Source organism: Corapipo altera, unplaced genomic scaffold (assembly GCF_003945725.1).
Source record: "Corapipo altera isolate COAL_440 unplaced genomic scaffold, ASM394572v1 58, whole genome shotgun sequence".
In the NCBI taxonomy this organism is placed as follows: domain Eukaryota; kingdom Metazoa; phylum Chordata; class Aves; order Passeriformes; family Pipridae; genus Corapipo; species Corapipo altera.
In genome coordinates, this window is record NW_020884898.1 from 2,163,323 (window position 1) to 2,180,891 (window position 17,569).

Consider the following 17,569-nt stretch of genomic DNA (forward strand, 5'->3'; position numbering starts at 1 on the left):
GCTTCGGCACCGCCGCCGGGGGCTCCGCGAACCCCGCGAGGGGCAGCGCGGCGATCTTTGTGTGAGTGTGTGCGGGGAGTGTGTGCGCGGAGCGTGTGCGCCGGCGGCTCCCTCGCGGGCCGCGGGTGTAACGGCAGCGCTGAGTGGCCGGCGGGCCCGTCGCTCAGCGCGCCGGCCAATGGTGGGCCGGCTTATATCGCGGGGAGTGTTGTGGCGCTGCCCGGGTTGCATGGCTCTGTGTGGAGCCGCGTTCCGCGGGCGCCGGGGCGGAGGGGCTGCGCTGCGAGCCGCGTCCGGCCCAGCGGCGCGGTGCGCGCCCCGCCGAGGTGAGTGAGTGCGCCCGCCCGCCGCCCCGCACCGGGCGGGCGGAGACGGGCAGCAGCAGACAGGGAGGGAGGGAGAGGGAGAGAGAGAGAGAGGGAGAGAGAGAGAGGGAGAGATGGGGTGCCCTCGCCCCACACTTTCCCATCCGCGCCCCAGCGGCGGGGCAGCCCCCCGCGCCCCCTCTGCGGCGCCGGCGGCCGGGAGGGCGGCGCGGAGCTTCCCCTGCCCGGCGCGGCTGCTGCCGCGGCTCCCAGTCACTTTTCCTCCCTCTCTCCAGCCCTGCCTTCGTTTGGAAAGTTTGGGCAGCGGAGGACGGGTGGGTTGGTGCCGCCAGCCCTCCGCCCGGCCGGGAGGGCAGGGGTGACTGGGGGTGTTTGACGGGGAGGGGGCGAAGTGGATCGCGGTACAGCGCAGGGCATTTAACACACCAGCGAGCCGAGCCCGAGAGGCGGCGGGGGTAGGCCAGCCAGTGCCAGGCTGCGTTTGAAACCAGGCACCTCTCGCCGCCACAGAGAGAGGCAAGAGCAGCGGCGGAGGGAGGAAGGGGAAGGAGGGCGAGGAGGAGGAGGGATGGCCACCGGCCACCGCTCGGTGCGTGCCTCCGGGAGGACTTGACAGGGAAATCGCGGCAGGCAGAAACGAAACTTCATCCCGCGGGGCGGCGAGGCGCGGGGGAGAGTGCGCGGATCGGTATCGGCTGCCGCCGGCCTGGGGGGGCTCCGCGCCGCCGCCGGCAGAAAGGGTGGTGGGGGATATAAAACCGGAGAGGGGGAAGAAGCTGATCCGGCGGCCGCACAGGGAGCGGGAGGAAAAACCCCGGCGCCGACCCCGACAACAACAGCGGCCGCCGGGCTCGGCCGGAGAGTTGGGCTGTGCGTTTTCCGGTAGTCATCGGCGATGCACCCGGGGCGGCGGCGGCCCCGGTGGGCAGCGGGGGGGCGGGCGGACGGCGCTGCCGGAGTTTCGCGTGGATGCGGGATTATGTTGTGTCAATAAGTTTAAGGTGGAGAGGGAGAAAGGGAGGGAGGGAGGCGGGCGGGGGCCGGGGGGAGGCGGCGGCAGGCCTCGGCCGCGCGAAGTCCTATTTCTGAAGGTAAGTTGTGACATTGGGTGGTCGCGATGACAGAAAACTTGGCGAGGGGCGCCCTGGGGAGGGGGCAGCCGCCTCGGTGGGGGCTCTGCCGGCCGCCGGGAGCCGGATGGGTGCTCGGCTGTTATTTGCTGCTGCGAGATCGGGTCGCTGGTAAATTACAGAAAGCAGCCCTCCTCCTCCTCCTCCTCCTCCTCCTCCTCCCCCCCCCGCTCCCCGCCAGCCGCTTCGCTCTTCCTCCTCTCGGGTTTATTTGCAATGTATGAAACTTGCATGGCTGTGAGGAGAGCCGATCCAGTGTGGGTTTGCGAGGAGGAGGAGGAGGAGGACGGGGAAGGAAGGGTTGGAGGCAGGGGAAAGGAGGCAGTCGCGTTAATCCCGGGCGCCGCACGGCAGCAGGTTTGCGTTAGGAATATCGGTGGCAGCCCATTGCCGCCGCTGAATGAGGAAGGTAAAACGAAGCGATGCGAGAGCCGCCGAGGCGACATGCACGGCGGCTGGGCGAGAGGCACCGGCAGGCGGCTGCCCGCCCCCTCCCTCCCTGCCTGCTGCCTCCTCCCTCCCTCCCCGCCGGGGCGGGGAAGGACCGTGCCCGGGTCTCCCCCGCTCGCCGCCAGCCGAGCCGGGGGGCCGCGGGGCTTTAACCGTGTGCGGGGCGGATTCGCCACTTTTTCCGGGGGAGGCCCGCGGTTAAAAGTTTTCTGCGGAGGTGAGTGTGTGCGGGGAGGCCGGGGCGCCGCCAGGCCGGCGGTGGTCACTCGGGCCTGGGGCGCCGAAACCATTGCCCGTCCTGCTGGTGACACGTCCAAGTCCCGCAGCCCGGCGGGGCGGCGGAGGGGCCCGGCTCGGCCGCCGGGGCAGGGACGGGGTGCTGGTCTCCATGTGGCTCTCCCGGCGGCGGCACCTCCTCCCCGGTGGCAGCGGCGGCGGCAGCAGCGGGATCATCGCCCGGGCCCGCGGGGAGGAGGAGGGGAGCAGCAGGGAGGTGTTTGCTGCCAGCCTGCCTCGCCGGAGCCCGCCGGGGAGGGCAGCTGGGAGGGCCGGGGAGCCCCCCGCGCCCCCTCCCCGCGCCGCCGCCCCTTCCCTGCGCACCCGCCCGCCCCCAAAGGTGTTGTGGAGACTTTTCCCCCGGGAGGGTGAGATTTATGCGCTGCATTATTGCTCCTCTCCTCCCCCCTCAAAGCAAGATGGACTCTCTCTTCTCTCTCTCTCTCTCTCTCTCTCTCTCTCACTCACTCTCTCTCTCTCGCTCTCTCCCCCTCTCCCGGTGTCTTGTCAGCCTTCAAGATCGACATTTTGTAACTAGGATGCAAACTTGATGGTGACGGGGAGCGGGGGGCGCGGCGGGGCGGGGGGGTGTAGACGGGAAAACCCTGGGTCACGGCGGTCTTTCTCCATATTTAATACCTTTTCTTTCCACCCCACCCCGGAGCCCGAATTCCGGTGGCCCTACACTTTGCACGGGCGGGGTGGGCGGCGGGCGGGCGGTGGCTGCGAGCGCCGCTCCCCCCGCGTTGGCCGGGGGTCTCTCCCCGCGGGCTGCGGTGGCCGAGGGGCGGCCGGGCGGCTCCGCTGGGCTCTGCCGGGGGGGAACGGGCATTACCTGAAACTGTGCTCCAGCCTCGCAGCCTGCCGTTCGTCCCTCTCGTCTGTCTGTCTGTCTGTCTCCGCGGGTGGATCTCCTACCTGCGGGCTGGCGGCTCATTCTTGTTGTTAATTTTTGCGTTGTTTGGCTTATCCACGCGCGGGGATTGCTCGCTGACTTGGGAAGTTCCCGGGGGTTATTGTTATGTATGCCTCCTTGCAGATGGTGGTCAACTTTCTGCCTTTTATTTTGATAATACGTGCGAGTATCTCTGTGTGTGCATGTAAATAATTACGTGATGCATCCCTGTGTGTACGTATATGTGTCTGTGTGCGCGCATAAACATGCATCCGTGTGTGCGAGAGACAGAGGAAGAATAACCCACCCTGCTGATGCACACTCAGATGATTTGCTCCATTTGCCCACTCCGAATGCCCTTTAAAGACACGATGCATCTTCTCCTTGCTCCTTACCGATCCCTGCGACTGTCATCTTGTTTTAATGACAGCTTAGCTGGGGTGGGGGTGAGGAGGGAGCAAGTTTCAAGTTTTGGGATCTCTCCTCTTGTTGGCGTTGTGGTGAGTTACAATACTGAAAAATCATGGTGTGCTGATGATGTGCCTTTATTTGATACTTTATAGGTCACTATCACATGACAGAGGCTTTGGGACAGCTTCATCTTCGTCTGTCTGTAATTTCCATTTGCTTTCCTGGGTAAGTATGTAAACTGTACACATGGAAAAAGAACTCTGTTGTTGTTGACAAGATAGAGGTCCTCATGCTGCCACTGTTTGTGTGGAAGATGGTTTTTTGGGTTTTAGCGCCTCAGAAAACACATCTTCTCTGGGTGCTCATAGCAACTGCTAGATTACAAAGTTTGTATGTAGGGGTGCATCCAAGTAACCTGGGAATTAAAAGGCTGTGCATATTCAGAGCTCTCTTCACTTGTTTGTTTTTTTTTCTTGTGTTTTTTTTTTTCTTAAACTTTGTTTTGTAAAGATAGCTGATTGACTTAGGGCAAAAGTTTGAAACAGAGTAGCATTAGAATATGCAAAGTGCAACACACAGGTCGAAAATTTCATGAGCATGTAAAGTCCTTTTAAAATTCAGTGGTAGAAAAGTACAAAAATATAAACAGAATAGGTAATTAGAAAACTCCGGAGGTCAAGAATCAGTGAGAAGTTTAGCAGAACTGTAGTGCTACTGCAACAGGAGTCGGTTCAGTTTTAACACATAAACTGAGAGCTAATTAGAATTCCTTCCATGCTCTTTCTGTGTTAGTGTTTTTTCTTTTGGCATTGATTAATGCAGGTACCAATCAATTTGAAAGATGAATCTTAGTGACTAAATTCCTAAGCTTTCAGGTACACAACAACTTTTTTTTTATCTGTATGCTGGGGAAAGTTTTGACACGGTTTGAAGGGTTTGACACCTTTTAAGCTGAAGTAGAAGTTGAAAGAAGAGGTTCTAAATTTTTGGGGTCACATTCATAGATGACATAAAATGAGTGGCATTTGCAGCATTTCTCATATGATCGCCCGTGGTGGCACTGAACTGCATTTGGTCCAAAATGGGGAAGTGGGAGGTAGCATTTCTTTTTGGTACTATTGTGTACATAGTTAAAAACAAGACAAGACATGTATTTGGGGTAAGCTTAGTACTCATAAATGCAAATGATTAATAACATACTCTTGACCTTTTCCAGGCAGTGTATAGCAGACATAGGATAAGTGATGGTCCCAAACAGGCTGACTTGAAGAGGGCTGTTGGGAGAAGCTGTTCTGGTCTGATATTATGACCACAAAGCTAGTCCTAAGGCTGGGATAACCACTGTGGGAAGTTGGTTTGAAGGGAGGATTCGGCTGTTCTCCAGTTCCTGCAGATTTACACCCAAATTTCAGGCGTACGGATTTTGTGTGCAGTGAGGTTGGTATGTGTAGGTTTAGGGCTATAAACACCAAATTCGGTTACTGAAATTCTTTGACAGACTAGTTGCATAGGAGAATATTGCTTTTGGTTTTATAGCATTACTGACAAGGATTGTGTTCTGTGTAGAGTAATTGGTGCGACAATTTTTTCCAAGTAAAAACGCATTTGGAAATTCAAAAACTGGCAGATAGGCTTCAAAATGTTGTTCAGGGCTGAATACAAATGTACTGATTTCTGAACTTAGTTTTCTATGTGTTCAGGTAAGAGTCCTATTAGAGGGCTGTGAGTGCTAAGGACTTTTTCTTTTTTTGGAGTAATAGTAAAGGGTACTGAATGAGAGTAGCTCAGGGACCTTTCTTTAGGTAGCTTCTTCAGTCATTATCTGGTTTTAGTTTTATGTGATGAAGCCTTTTGGATGCATGAAATATTGATCCTGGAAGTGAAGTGGTGATTGTAGTCTTCCCACGCTGTAAGAGGAGTGGACCTTGAATTTGTGCATAATGCTGAATGTAGTTCTTGCCTGATGTTGAACTGGCTTGAAAAAAGAAAAGAAGGATAGGATATCTTTCTGACGAAAAAGACATAATAGAAACTTTAGAGGACGAAAAGAAATACATTTCCTCATAGCTTAAAAAAAGGCAATAAAAATAATGTGCCTAGTGAAGGTGAGAACAGAGATTTCATTAGATTTGTCCATTACTAGAAACCTCCATTTACTTTAGGGAGCCTTTATTTTGGTAAAAGGGAAGATTTCTTTTATTATACAGTTCTCACTGAAGTAACTGTTCATGAATGGGTTTTAATAATTCGTTCTTGAGGTACAGGAGAGACACTTGAGTTCTGGTCTTGCTTAACAAGTGCTAGTGGCAGTGGTGGTGTGTAACAAGCTGGAAGGCAAAGCTGCTTAGAAAGGGGCCTTGTGAATGCTTCAGAAATTGGCCCATGGTCTCAAAAGTTCATTGCATACTACTGTCCCTCTTGGCACAACAAGCTGATAAACCATGTCAAGCAGACACATAATTTATCGGAAACGTGACTGGTTTTCGTGTTGAGGTAAACTCAGACTATTTAAGAAGCTTGCCCTCGATGCTTTGGAGTTTTTGGGCACTGCTTGCCGTAAGCTCATTGCCTGCAAAGCTTCCATTGGCTTCAGCAGGAGGTTTATTTAGGAAAGGAGTGTAGGAGTGATGGTGAGGATGGAGAGGAATTTGACCATGTTTTTTTTCCTGTTCAAGGAAGAAAACCTTTCTCTTTCATAGCTGTTTTGTGAATAATTAAAGATATTAAATGTCAGTTTTCTACATAAAATATCAGAGGTAATTGTGCAATTATTTTCTAGCTAACGTTTTTCCTGTTCATCCAGAATGATCTTAATACACTTTGTTCGTAAATTAGTGGTTCTGTAGCTTGTGATCCTGTAAGCATGTGAATATCTTTAAGCAGATGACAACTCTTGTTAAATTCACTGATACAATTGCTCACATTCCGAGCTTAATGTTTTTCCAGGTTGCTGCCACTCGTGGTCTGCAGGCTGAGGATGCACAGTGTCTCTGCAGCTCAGTCAACATGGCGTGAGGCAGGGCAGTCTGCTGGCGTAGGCATGGGAAGAGAGTGGTATGAGGAGAGGGAATTTTGACCAAGTGAGCTGGGGAGAGTTACTCTTTCACCACGTGTGTTGGTGGGAAAAGTGCCAGTAAGGTAGATGAGACCTGTGGTGTGCAAGGCCCTGCTGTAGTGTGAAGTTTGTAAGTGCACCTGCAGTGAAATTTAGACACCTGGGAGGTGAGACACTGACTCTCTTTCAACAGTACATGGCTCGTGTAGCATTCAGGCCTCCCTCTTTATCTGAAGGCTGTTCCTTGGTAGAGGAAGGTACTATAAATTAAAATTGAAACTGAACCAAAATTTTAGTTTTAATTTTGAGTGTGTCACAGGCTGTTTCTGAACTCTGGCAAGTGATGTAGTCAAAACCAGAGGCCACTCTCCAGATTTTGGACCCAAGTTGGACTTTCTGTGCCCCTTCATGGGGGTGGCCTGCTGCAGCTGCTCGTGGAGTCAGCAGCACTGCTGTGGCCTGCTGGTGGCTTCCAGGGTCTTTACTCTTAGAAGCACAGCCAGATGTCCCTTTGCCACCTGCAAATGGAGACTAACGGTACTTCCCTGTATCGTTAAATCATATGGTGCCTATATATTAGGACAGTTTTCTTGAGTGAATTAAGTTTGTTTTAAAGCAGTAAAGTTGCTTTTTTACCTTATTGTAAACTTAATTTATGTTTTCTTTATTACTTAGGAGTCTATAAAACTGGACTGAAATCATATATGTATTTCAAAATATTCTTGAGAAGAAATAAGAAAAAGTCAACCTTCTGACTTCTGTACTATTAAGTTTCTTTCTTTTCCTTCTACCCCTTTCCTGGGATGTCATTGCCAGAAGCTTTTTTGTCCTGTTTTATGTCAAAAGATTATTAGGGCTTACTTCCTTTTTATTATTTTGTTTTTATTTTTTCAAGATCAGTGATGATACAGTGTTTCTATCTGAGAGCAATGGGGTGAGAGTGGTATTAGTGGACAGGTGAATTTTGCAAAAGACTCCTTCTGCTGTCACCCTTCTTGATAGTTTCAGAAGGGATAAAACCTGAACCAGCATTAGGATTACTCCAACTTTAAGAATGACTTGGTGGGCTGTCGTTAGGTTGCATTGCTTGGAAGAGAAAAAAGCACATGCTATTCTCTCAATAATAATGATATTATTAATAATTGGCAGTTCTAGACATTGTCTTATTCATGTGCTTTCTGTCTTGTCTGGCGAAGTACATAAGCCGTGCTGTAATCACACACCTCAAAACCAGGAACAATCATTTTTATCCCTGTTTTAGGCATCTGAGATACAAAGCTGTGAAAGAGCGTAGGCTTGCCTGCAGTCACTTAGCAGGTTAGCATTAGCAGGGAGTGGAATAGAATCCACATCTGACTTTCCAGTTTTGTGTCCTTCCCCTTGGTGTATGCTGCTGCTCTGAAGCTTTCCTGGTAAATGCCTGTCTTGAGATGTGAATAGTCTCATTGAATTCTGTGCCAGTTGGGCATCCTTTGCTAATACTCAACTTCGATTCATAAAGCTGCTTTAAAAAAAAGAATCTCACCTTCAGAATAGTATGACTTGTTACTGACTTGTAATAAGTTACTGACTTGTAACTTAGTTATATTTATTGACAGGCGAGTCTAAAGTAGGAGGAGAGCTTACTTAAGAGTTTTTGCCAGTAAACATGGTATTTAAACATGTGTTTATTGCACTATTTATTAACCTTACGTTTATTTAATACTAACTTACTTCGTGAACTTGATAAAAGGAAGGGAATGGTTTTTCATTGCAAAGCTTTTAAAATATGATTCATGTGAAATAGTTCTTCACAATTAAATTATTTTTTGTATTCATAATTTAGTGCGAAATCACAACTAATTTTCTTATGAAACACAGAATTGACAGAAGCAGCTACTTTGGCACTCTGGCAGTATTGTGACAAGTAGGGTAACTTACTTATTGAACTTTTATTTCTAGACCCAGTAAATGTGTAAGATTTTCAGATTTGCTGTTCACTGGTGTTTTGTTACTGAAAATAAAAATTTGATGTAAAAATTGGAGCCGTATTTGAGGAGTAAAGAATACTTAATGTCTGAGTGTAGATCGAATCGTAGTATTCTCATGATGATAGCAGCATTTTATTTTTAATATTTATAAATTTGGTTGCATAAAAGATGAATTGACAAAGAGGAAAAGCATGGGTTTGGTGCTTTCCACTGTTCATGCCTTTTCCTTTATAGCACACAAATGCATAATGTAATAGCAAGTCTTTATGAGCATGGACAATTCAGTATGTGAAAATAAGCTAGCTTCAGGCATATCTGAGCACAAAGAAAGCTAGTACAACAAAATTTCAATTTTTAGCAAGGGGAAGGAAAGTTAACAGGATTTTATGAGACTACACTAAGAAAATCAGTTGCTTAGGAAGCATGGAATTTTTGTTGTCAGAAATCTACCATGTGGATGTTTCTATGTAAGAGGTTTTATAAAATGTAGCAAATACTGAAAATAAGAAGCAGCATTTTATTGACCCTTAATGTTGCAGAGTCTCATTCAGCAAAGATAAAAATAATTCAGTGGACTTGCACAACATGGGATCTATGGAACTTAATGCAAGTGGAAGCTCTCTTGACAAGAAGCTTATCAAGTCCTGCCTATGCCTCCCCTTTCTGAGGGGAAGCAGGAAGGTGTCTTCCCTCTGCTTGTTTGGTGTGTTCTGCTTGGGGAGTTTTATTATTTATTTATTTATTTATTTATTATTTTTTCTTTCTGAAAGGCAGTATGCATGTAGCAAATTGTTGAGGAGTCTGCTCTGAGACGCTGTGAAACCACATGAACTTCATTCCCGGCTGTGGGGTCCCTCTCCTCTTATGCAGCTGTAGCAACAGGAAGGTTTCTGCTATCCATGCTCTCAGGAGGGGCTTTATCCTGTGCTTCTGAAACCCAGAGTTCCCCATAGCAGGGTTGGGTGCACACATTAAAGGCCTTTCCCTTATTACTGTTAATGGGGACTGAGCTGGACCATTGCAGGATTCAAGGAAGGGTTAAGCCTGGTCCTGGGCCTCTGGTGAGCTGAGTCGAGGATTGGTGACTACACTGTCCTCCTGAGTGTTGGGCAGTACTTTACTGCTGTTGGGTTGATGGCTTTCAACCAGTACCTTTCAGTTCTTTCCCCAGTATGCTCTTTCTGCGGGCTACAAAAGGACTTTTAAGCTTATTCCGTGTTAGAAGTTGTCTCTTTTTGTTTTGAGTTTGTTTTTTATTTGTATCCCTGTCCTACACAATCAAGAGTTATCCAGCAACGGCAGTGGGGAAAGCATGTCACATGATAACAGGATTATATCCCTTGTAGTAGAATAGTATGTCTTCCCTCTGCAGCCTGTGTGTGCTTTTATGAAGCAAATAATCCTAGTTTTTTTGTTTCTGTATGTGAGAGAATGCATTTTTCTGTGGTTGTCAAAGCAGTATTTAAGAGAGAGACATCACAACAAATTTGGAGATGAAGCTGGATAAAGAAACCATGGAGTGAAAATGGAAGGAGTGAGGGAGAACTTGAATTCTTACTTTATTTTGTCCTCTTCAGTGTGAAGTAGCTCCGTGAAAGTCAGTGGAGCTGAAATGCTGGGATGTTCTGCATTAAAATTTGTCTGTAGAAGTTGGAAGGAAGTTGCTCTTTTTTGTCAGGTTGATGAAAAAGGCATTTTTGTGGTTGGCCATGTTTTGGTTTGCTTTCTGCAAGTGGTCTTTGAGCCACATCATGCCTACATTTAACTATAGTTAGCAACATCATGCTTAATGTTTTTTTTCCAAACTGTATGGGGTGAAGTACAGGAACATCAGTTTGTCTTGTCCTAACATCTAAAGAGCTCAATCCTGCAGTTACAATTGTGCAACTGGATTCCTGAACAAAAAGCCAGAACCAGAGCTGCATCAGCAATGTGCACTCCTTTGCAGGTCTGCTGCCTGAAGTTCCTGGTGGCCTGTAATTCCTCAGGAAAGCTGCAGATTTCACATTATTCTTAATTATTGATGTTCAGATAGTCCTGCCAGGGTCAGGCACCTGTTGTACTCTGTGATCAACGCACAAGCTTATAGGCTGTCCCTGACCTGATGATGAACAATGTAGGAAGAGCTGGGAATAGAGAGAGAGACATTGCTGAAACATGTAGAGTTCACGTAATTGTGAAGAGGGTGGAAGAGCATGAAGTGTGAGAATGCCATTTGGTAGATGATAAACCATTTTGTTTGAGTGTATTTGCTTCCCAAGTTGGTTATCTGGGTTCGGGAAAGAGAGCATTCTGATGTACTGCAAATCAGTGGTCAGAGATGATAGATTTTGAAAGAAGTAACATTTTCACCTCCACTTCATTGATACGTCTGGCTTTAGATGTTCTTCCTCTTTGCAAAAGGCTTCTTTATATCCAAATATCATCTTGAATAGTGTAGAATTCTTGCCTGGCTCAGTTCTAATCAGTGAGTGCTCTGTGCCACAAAGTTGCGAGTTCCAGGGTTTACCTTTTGTTTGAGTATGTGAGTGATTCTTTTTCATGTTTAGGTAAAGTGTCTTTATTTGTATTTCTTCCCTCTAATTTGTTTGAGATTCTATTTCGTACATTGTGTTAAACATCAGTCATCAAGTGCTCATAATGTATTTTGAAACAAGTACACAAAATTGCAGCATGATCCAGCACTGATTACATAACTATAGCATATGAATTAATAAGAAAATAAAAATAGCATAATTAATTTCCAGCTGCTTTTGGAGAAACAGAGGTGTTTATAGGGAGAAATTTGGTGTCTGCAAAATGAAGAAAGGCAAAACTCGTAGCAAATGTATTAATGCAAGCAATTATTCACAATTTACTTCCTCTATTGTATTGATTAACATTGTGTTCCAGTGTTGAAAGAGTAAGCAGAAGCTCCAGTGCCATTCTTTTAAAACTGTTGGACTAAATAAAAAGCGCAAGTGTCAGAAGTACAGCAAGGGAAGGAAGTTTTTAACTTTATTTCTTAGTATAGAAAATCTTAAATAAGGGAAGTAAATTACACATAGATAAGTGTAATGGTTGAATGTGTCCATTTCCCATTGCTATGAGAAAGATATTCCCATCAATATGAGAGAGAATTGCCTCTGTGTGTGTGTGTGTGTGTGTGTGTGTGTAAAATAATCTTTTAAGTGTTTCCCTTGGTAATAAATCAGTATTTTCCTTGCATCTCTTGTGTGTGCTTGCTTGTGCTCATCTGCCTCCCCTCAGCTGTGTGTACCAAAGCAGCATAAAGTCTGTGGGTAAACGTGACCTGGGCAAAATCGTGCACTGTGAGGGCCCTCACCACACTTTGGTCCCTCAGTTTCCTTTGGAGGAAGCTGTTGAATGGATCTGGATACTCAGTTGCAGATTTTGAAATGTCCACTTAGTTCACCCTTACTTGGGGTTGGCCTATTGTTCAGGTGGGAGCTCCAAACAAAGCTTTGGGCCTGTGTGGCTGCAAAGTCTTCCTGGTTTTTAATCAGCAGAGGAAGATCCTGCCCTCCTGAGAGACACGTCTAGAGGAAGCAGATTATTTATTTATATAGTGAAGTGGACTCCCGAGGATGTCCCTGTCGAGCTTTCTGTTTTGCTGCGCTGTGTGATGACGGGGCCAAAGTGAGTGAGAGGATGCTGGGGTATGAGGAGGGAAGCACCTGAGAAAACTGGCCAGATACTGTGTTTCGTCTAAGAATCGTCCTGCTGTTTCTCTACCACAAGTGATCTAGTTTCTGTGTGCTGTCCTGGATGGACCCACAAGACTGCATTTGAAGTTTACTGTTATTCTTCGCAGAAAGAGCAAAATCAAAACGGGAGGTGAGTCTGTCATCACAGACATCCCCACGCAGTGGGTTACAGGAGAGAAGGGCACAGTTCAGGTCCTCCAGTGAGGACAGTATGTGTTCTCTTATTCAAGGATACTAGAGGGGAAAAAAAAAAAATCTTTGTGAGTGGGGGATGGTGTTTTGTGGAGCACTAACAGGCTTTGCAGAGATTGAGCAGGGCTGAAGGATAGCGTGGGGGCAGGCACACTGGAAGGAGGGAGGGTTTATGCCTTGTATTCCTGGCCCTTATGAGCCCCTCTGTACGTTCACTTGCGTGTCTGCTGCCTTGACATTCCAGTTATACCTATTGAACTGATTTAAATCATGATTTTAGTCAGTAAACACTTGGTTTAAATTGGTGCTTGTAATCTCATTTTGCTTTGGTATTTTTGTTTGTTTTTTCAGAAGCAATCTCTATTGGTAGACAGCCGTTAAAATATGTTGCTAAATATAGCCTTTACACTAAATTTGGCACTACTTTTTTGTTAGTTCAGAGGATGCACTGTATGCCTGCACACTTTGTAAGTGATTATATGACTTACATGCATTTATTTAGATTGCAACTGTTAAAGTTTTTATTTAGGACATGACAAATGATGCTGTTTTTTAATTGTGGCCTTTAAAAAAGTCCTATTTATTAAAGCCACACTCATGCACAAACACATATGTACACACAAGTAAATGCAAATAGAGTTTACACTTAGAATATCAGTAAAGTATTAACCCTAATACAGTAACCCATTCTACTTAACAGAATGCAAGCTTTTAGAGCTGGTAGAACTCAAACTTCTCTGCTTTGTTTTCTTAGATGAGAAGGAAAAAGAAATGATCTTGCTTTTTCAATTCCCATTTAGTTTCTCAGCTTTACAGCAAACACCACTAAGTGACTTTATGGAGCAAAGACTCTGCAAGGGCAGTGAAAGGTACTACTTTCAGGTAACTTAGTTCTAAACCTAATACTTGTTCTTGGTACTTCAGTGAAGACTTACCTGTTGAGTATTTGAGCTTTATTTACAGTTTTGACATCAAACATTTGCAATTTATTTTAATTTAATATATATTGAGTTATATAATATTATAGTAGAGTTTAACATTGATTTGTAATAATTTAAAGGCAAGTTGCAATTAGGTATTTCTATTAAAATACATTTAGCAACAATAACATCTGAAATTTGAATATGATTTCTTTGTTCGGAAGGAGTTTGCTTGTAACTGTATCTGTTTTTGTGAACTCGAATATGTATTTTTTAAATTACTTCATTATCTATTTTCCAGAGTTTCTGTTTGTAATAGCAGATGCCTTGGGCAGTATCTTCTGCCATTAAGGAATGCAGAGTAGCTCACTAGGTAAAACTGTGACCATATTAACCTTTCTTTGTGGGTACTAGACCCCTCTGTAGCTTCTAAAAGGTATAGATGTAAAGGATGTTAAGATGAGCAGATACCTGTCTGTTTACACAGATATGTACTTAATATTAAAAAAATTGATTCTTTTAAAATTCCTGTTGCAAGCTTTCCTTTAGACTAAGTGGCATGTGATTGTGACTTTAATTTGCACTCTCAGCACGTGAGAGCGTACTTTACAACATCCAGGGAGGAATCTAGCAGTACTGGTGACCAGAAACCGAAAAGTGAAACCAAGTTGTTACTAGATGATTCGTGTGTTACTAAGGTATTAGATGGGGAAAAAAAAAATTAAAAAAAAAAATAATTGGTAAATATGCCATAGCAACTCTGTGGGCTGACATGGGTAAAGAATTCTAACCCCCACCCTACCAAAATATTAATAGCATCCGAGCAGTCAAAGAGCTTGATAACATATATTGACTCTGCAGCTCCAGGCGGGTTTTCTGCAGCAGGGGAACTGTGTAGCAATTTCTGTGACCATTAAGGAATGCAGCGTTAGACCTCAGGTAGTAGAAGGGTTGTGCTCAGAAATGTGGAGTGTGGTGACACGGTTACACAAACTACTCATATATTGCTATTTTGCCCGCCCCCCCCCCCCCCCCAAGGAGGAGTTACACACTTCAAGAAGTGGTTTTACGGCCTCTCTCTGGAGCAAACTTAGGTTCATGATCCTGTCTTTGTCTTGTTATTCTTTTGTATCAATGTGTAGGGTATTCAAAGGTTCAGCAGTTATTGAGATCTTGTATAACTAAATATATAAAGATAAGATTAGAAAGCTAAATAGAAATCAGAAGAAAATCGAAGCAAAGGTTAAAATGTTATTGCAGGTCCCAAATGTTTAAAACACTAGATTTTTATAAAGAATAAAAAGAAAAACTTCCTCAAAAAATTGAAATGAGAAGGTTACTGAGTACTACCTATTCTTAAGAGAATAAGCCAATGTAAGATGAATCACTTAACCTGAAAGGGTTGTAATTTTCGTTTTCATGTACATTTGGTACAAGATCAGTAAGAAAATATAGTAGTCACATATTTAGGCAACTTTTTGGTAGAAGCTGTTTATTGCTGAAGCATTCATGTTTTTAGGTGCCCTAAAACAATCAGCTCTTGTTTAATGTAAGTGTTTAAACAGAATGCTTTACTTCTCCCTCTCTGCTGTGCTCTTGTGACAGCACACCTGGAGTACTGCATCCAGCTCTGGAGTCCCCAGCATAAGAAGGACATGGACGTGCTGGAGCGATTCCAGAGGAGGGCCAGGAAGTTGATCAGAGGGCTGGAGCATCTCTCCTGTCAGGACAGACTGAGAGGGTTGGGATTGTTCAGCCCAGAGAAGAGACTGCTCCAGGAAGAATTTACAGCAGCTTTCCAGTATCTCAGAGGTCCTGCAGGAGAACTGGAGAGGGACTTTTTACAAGGGCATGTAGTGGTAGGACAAGAGGAAATGGGTTCAAACTGAAAGAAAGTAGGTTTAGATTAGATATTAGGAAGAAGTTCTTTACTGTGATGGTAACTGCACATTGTGATTGTCCCATCCCTGGAAGTGTTCAGGGCCTGATTGAATGGGGCTTTGAGCAACCTAGTCTAGTGAAAGATATCCCTGCCCATGGCAAAGACACCTGGAGACTGGAACTAGATGATCTTTTAGGTCCCTTCCAACCCAAACCATTCTATAATTTTATAACGCAAAAGATTATGTAGTTACTGCATTTCCATAGGATTGAATTATTCTTGTTCTAATTTGCTTCTTTCCCCCCCCACACACACTCCCTCTTAGACATGTGAAATGTCGAGGCTTTCTTTCCTTTCAGAAAATAAGTATTTGAGCCAAGATTTTCTGTGGAGAATTCGTATCTTTGATGGTGTTCTGTCTGAGATCTCAGAGAAACCTGTTACTTAGCATGTGCTAGGCAGTGTTTTTCTGCTAGGTTACATTGAAATGGGCTACTGGTCAAGCTAAAAGATCTGGATGTAAAATTCATTTTGGTCTGAAATCAGAGTTGATAAGAGCTTGTGCAATTCCACTGAGGCTGCTGAACAGAATTTGGCTGCGTTAGTCACAGGGATTGTGGCAAAACCAGGTAGAAGCAGCATGTGTTTAAAACATTGGTGTAACTATATGAGTAACACTTGATTGGAAGAATGTCCCCCTTTTTTTTTTTTTTTTTTTTTATTTGGGGAGGGGGGAAGTGGTTGTGGTGTCACATCACTGCAAATAAAACTCACTTTTTTCCTTTCCTTTGAAGAGTTACTCAGATGAATCAACTCAGTGAAATAATCCACCAACAGTTCATGTTTAGATGATGGGTGGTCTCTTTTTTGGTACAGTATTGTACTCAGGAACTTAGAAAATTTCTAGTCACAACCAGAAGCACTTCTGCTAGTGCTGAACCAAACTAGTGTCTCTGCTAAGCAGTCTGCTCTCCTGGCAGCTCTAGACATGCATAGAGGGAGTGGAAAGGCAGGTGCCCTGTCTTAGCCTGAGCACTCTGAATCTGTACATAAGATAAGCTGCAGGGGAATGTCCTTTACAAAGCATCATAGATACTGTGTACTGTCTGCAAAACAGATTCTGTCACTTCCCCAAGTATGTCTTCTCCCACATGCCCAAAAGTGATGGGGGCAGTTAACCATCTGTGTGATTCCCCCACCTCCCATCCAAAAAAGAGCTGCTGCCTTGCCCAGGGGCTGTGCCCTGTTAGGTCTAATCACTGGCATGCTGAATTCAGAGGGAACTTTGCTATAGACTTCAGAGGAGGTAAATTTTGACTTCATGAATTTCATTGAGGTTTCTTGAAGGATTATCTGTACTTTACCAGTGTAATGATACTAGTGATTGGTGTGAATTTTCCTGTTTTACAAATGTTGGTAAAAGTATGTGGTTACCTTAGAGTAAAGGTACAATGTGCCACTACAACCTTTTCAACTATGGAGACCAAATAAAGCAGTAAAATCCTTTTCACAAAGATGTGTTTGCATTTAGGTAAGTTTACTTTTTAGCCTTTTGAGGTATGCTGGTATAATTGGAGTAGAAGTGAAGTGCACACCAAAAAAATCACTTGCTGGGTACAGACTTGTGTCCTGGTGCTGTAGTAATTGGTCCAATTGTCTTCTAGTATAGCTGAAGCAAGGCTATTTTCCAAGGTAGACAAATTCATAGAATAATGCATAGATTATACTTTAATGGTGCAAGGAGTGAAGAAGAGGGATCCTGGAGTGAGTTTCTAGTAAAATATGTCCCAGACACTGGATGAACTTTCTTGAAATATGACCTGGGGCACGCACAATGCTCTATCTAGTATAATTTATTATTTAGGCTCAAATATATTTAGAGGAATGAGGGAAAATACATTCCAACTCTGCACTTATATTTTAACAAGCAAATGAAAGGTTAGTGCTTCCTTAAAGGATTTTGGCAAAGGTTGAAAATTGTGCCATATGGAACAGAGGAAAAAAAACCAAACCACTGGCTAGTGCTGAAGTTTTTGCCATTAACTTGCTTCATGCTCTTGATTAGATTGCTACCTCTTTCTTTCTCTGTTTTTTCATTTACAAACTTGGGATAGTGATGGCTTCTTCCTTTGTGAAGTGTTGTGCAGTCTGAAAGAAAAACTTGGTAGTGAGTAGTGGGGCAGAAAGTTGAGAAAAATTGTCCAGATTATTTGGTTTTTGTTTGGTTGGTTTTTTTGTATTACCATGGGTTGGCCCTATCATAGGGTAAAATGGCAGTGACATTAATTGTGGTGGTGATGTAATACTTGGGGAAAATTTTACACTGTTTTGTTTGTTTATGAAGATCTAGAAAAA

The 17,569-nt window shown here is 44.9% G+C and overlaps 1 protein-coding gene across 25 annotated transcripts in view; it reads left to right on the plus strand.

The window, feature by feature from the left end:
* The first annotated feature begins 286 nt into the window (after nt 1-286).
* The window catches only part of BBX (BBX, HMG-box containing), a 141,054-nt gene continuing 123,771 nt past the window's right edge, over nt 287-17,569 (plus strand). For 4 of the 25 annotated variants that reach the window (XM_027648608.1, XM_027648611.1, XM_027648612.1 and 1 more), the window contains exons 1-2: nt 1,309-1,327; nt 3,641-3,713. The gene's annotated coding sequence lies outside the window, so the exon portion shown is untranslated. The other 21 variants (XM_027648617.1, XM_027648618.1, XM_027648625.1 and 18 more) reach the window with 14 other exon arrangements.